This window comes from Arachis ipaensis, chromosome B6 (genome assembly GCF_059453495.1).
Source record: "Arachis ipaensis isolate K30076 ecotype BB chromosome B6, ASM5945349v1, whole genome shotgun sequence".
In the NCBI taxonomy this organism is placed as follows: domain Eukaryota; kingdom Viridiplantae; phylum Streptophyta; class Magnoliopsida; order Fabales; family Fabaceae; genus Arachis; species Arachis ipaensis.
The window spans coordinates 45,127,194-45,130,899 of record NC_142441.1 but is presented as its reverse complement, the minus strand read 5'-3'; positions in this window follow the sequence as shown (position 1 = coordinate 45,130,899).

Here is a 3,706-nt window from a genome sequence, read left to right as displayed (position 1 = left end):
CTGATAACGAACATAGCATTCTCACTGAGTGAACGCTGATCCCCCACCCACGCAGACGCGCCATGTATGGGTACGCATGGTTTGCAAAATCATCATTTGCACGTAAGCGCCTTGTACGCATGCGCGTCACTTGTGTAGGTAGCGTTCTTGGCCTGAGAGCGCTTCTTCTTTGGTAAATCATGGGCCACGCTTTTAAAAGCATGGCCTAAGGCTCCAAAATGTGCCCCAGAATTTCTCTTTTTTCCTTTTTAGCTTATTTTGTGCTTTTTTGCTTCTTTTTCTTCTTATTTCCTGCAAAGTTTATAAAATCAAAAGATCAAAGAAATATACGATTTAAGTACAAAAGCATTCAATATTTAAGCACTAATTATCAATTTCTTGTATGAAAAAGCATAGAAAAATATGACATGATGACATGTCATCACTCAACTTGTAAACAAAATCTTCTATGCTCTTGTAGTTTTGTACTAAGCCTTCGCACCTGTAACTGTAGCTGAAAGGGGTGGAGATAGGGGGTAAGAACCGGGGAGTTCTTAATAGGGTCAGGGATAGAAGGTAAGTTCATTTCATTATGTTCTTTGTAAAACCCGGTCAAACCATAATTAATTAAATAATAAATTGAATATGAGTGAATATGATTAGAAAATTTAGCAATTGGAAGTTGATAATTTAAATATTATATTTGGACTCAGGGAATTTTTCTGAGTCGGAAAACATAGTTTTCTGTGTAAAAACGCGTACTGGAATTCTGACCGGTAGTACCGACTGGGATCTGTTTGGTACGGCAGCTGAGAAAATTAAATTATAAGTTAATAAGGCTAGGAAATTAGGATTTATAACTAGAGAATGTAGAAATATTTAAAATACGATTTAAAGCGCTAATCTTAAAAGTTTTGGCCCAAATTTGGGCCAACAGACAAAAATAATTGAACCTGGCCCAAGTGGGCCCAAGACCCAACATATATAAACATTAGTTATGAGCATTTCAGCTCATTTACCCTAAAGAAAGAGGGTAGGGGCGCTGAATTGAGAGAAGAGAGGAGAAAGGAGAAAAACCTAATCCTACCTCCAACTTCAAATCACCATAACTTGAGCTACGGAACTCCGATTGACGAGCCGTTTATGGCCACGCATCGCTCTTCTCATCCTCTACATTTTTATCTAAGTTTATAGTGAGTGTTCCATTCATCTCTTTCCAGTTTTTGAAATTCTTTACTGTTACATGTTTTTGGGTAGTTAGTATTGAAATCTTGTGATTTTGGTTGTTTAGGGATACTCTAACATGGATTCTAAGTGGGTTCTACCCTATTACATATGCATAGTTGATATGTAATGTAAATTAATGATTGGATTGAGAATTGTGTGAATTTGAATGTATAGTGTGTTGAGAATTTGATGAATTGAACAATGAATATTGGTTTGTGGACTATGCACTTGAATTGTGAATTTGGGCCGGATGCCGTGAATTTTGGGTTGGAGGCCAGAAGAGGTAAGGAAGGTAAGTTGATATGTGTATTGTGTGATGATATAAGATATTGGATGGATTTAGATATTGAATGTGTGAATAATTTGTTTGGTTATTGAATAATAAGGTTTGAGGAATTGAGGTGTGGAATTTGATAGTTTTTGGGTGAAATTGTGTAGAGGAGGTATGTTTGGTTTGGTTGAGTGTAATTATATGAATGTGGTTGGGTTGGGGTCATTTGGATGAGTGGAAATGAATTTGGCTTGTGAAAAATAGAAAAATCGGTGATTTCTATTCTTGGATAAAAATTGATTTTTGACCAACTTTGGCGGTCCGTAACTTGGTCCACGGAGTTTGGAATTCTTCAAAAATGAATTTTTATTAAATTTTATTCAAAGATCTTTCCAATGGTTAAAAAATGGTTGAAAAAAGACTTTTGTAGAAGAAGTTATGTGTGGTGGAAGTTTGAGGTTTAAAAATTAAATTCTGCAGCTTTTTAACTTGGTAAAATTTTTGGCAGAACGCTCACCCATGCGTATGCGTGGCCGACGCGCACGCGTCGTTTTCAAATATTCACTGTCCATGCGTGCGCCTAGCCAACGCGTACACGTCAATGAGCTAAATCAGTTGCCCAGCCAAAATTCCCGAGAGTTATGCCTCAGTTGTGCTAATTTTGTGCCTGGGGCACAAAACGCACCCACGTATACGCGTGGCTAATGCGCAGGCATCGCTTGGCTTTTCTCCCATCCACACATGTGCGTGGGGGACGCGTACGCATCACTGTACCTTGCTGCCTTCCACGCGTGCGCGTGGGCGACGCGCACGCGTGATCCTGTTTTCACCCCAAAGCTGATTTTGAGTTTTTAAAGCCAAATTTCATACTTCTAAGTCCGCATTCTCACCCTTTATGTCCTAAATCTTTATGGTACACCTAATAATGAAAAGAATCTAGGACATGTGATAACTTGTGGATGAAGTAAAGTGAGAATCAATGATAAATGATGAGTAATAATGATTGTGTGAGTTACTGAGGGTGATGATGGAAGTGCGGTGTATGCCATGAGCCGAAGGGCTGTATTTAATAATGATTATTGGCTAGTTATGGGTTATGTTATGAGCCGGATGGCTACGATGAATATTGATTTATGGCTGGAAATGAAAATATGATTTTGAATGATTATTTTATCTTGAGCTCTCTTTCTCGAAAGTGCGACCCCAGAGAAATAGAGGAAGGTGAGGATCCCCTTCCTTGTTCTTCTTGGTATTGTAAAATCGCCCCCAGCGAGATGGTCGGAGGTTAGGATCCCCTCCTTGGTTCCTCTTGGGCATATGAGAATGTACCTCCTGGATGAATGCAAGGGTTGTGGTTGTGCCCCACTTGCTCCAGGTTAGTTAGTATAGAGGCTCCCCGGGTGGACGCAAGGGTTGTGGTTTCGCCCCACTTGCCCCGGGTTATGATGAGTGATGTATAAATGAACGAATGTGGTAAATGAATAATGATGGGAATTGAATGTGAGTATGCTTGTGTTTTCTCTCTGGTTGTAATGGCGACAGGGCGCATATACCCTCTAATGGCGACAGGACGCAGATACCCTCTAATGGCGACAGGACGCAGATACCCTCTAATGGTGACAGGGCACGTATTCCCTATAATGATATTAATGTGTAACAGAGAGAGAGTGCCCAGATTAGCTACCGGACACGTCGGGTTGGCTTGATAACCGACAGATGATATCATCAGCCGTAGGGCAGGCATACATCATTTACATATGTTTGAATTGTTTGGGTTTGCCTATTTGTTTTGGATTGCTATATCATATATGCTATGTTACCTGATTATGTGCTACTTGTTCTACTCGTACTTTAATTGTGTATTACTTGCCTGTATTACTTGTGTTTGTACAATTGAGAGGTCCCTCATGCTGGTGTTGGTGAACGCTGAGGGCTATTCTTGATGAGATGAATTGATGATGTAATTGAATAATGATGATGATTATTGAATGCGGTAATTTGAGCTCCCTGGGTAGACGCGGTGAAGTGAATTCACTTGTTCCAGGTGAGGATATGATATATTGATATAAAATTGCTGAGATAGAATAACTGGTGATGGTTATGTTTATGACTCTGATTCTGATTCGTTGGAGAGTTAAAGAGAGTTGAGAAACATGAAAGATATGAATTAGATTTAGCATTCCCTTATGACAGTTGCCTATTTATGGATTAGCGAGAACATAGGGTGAA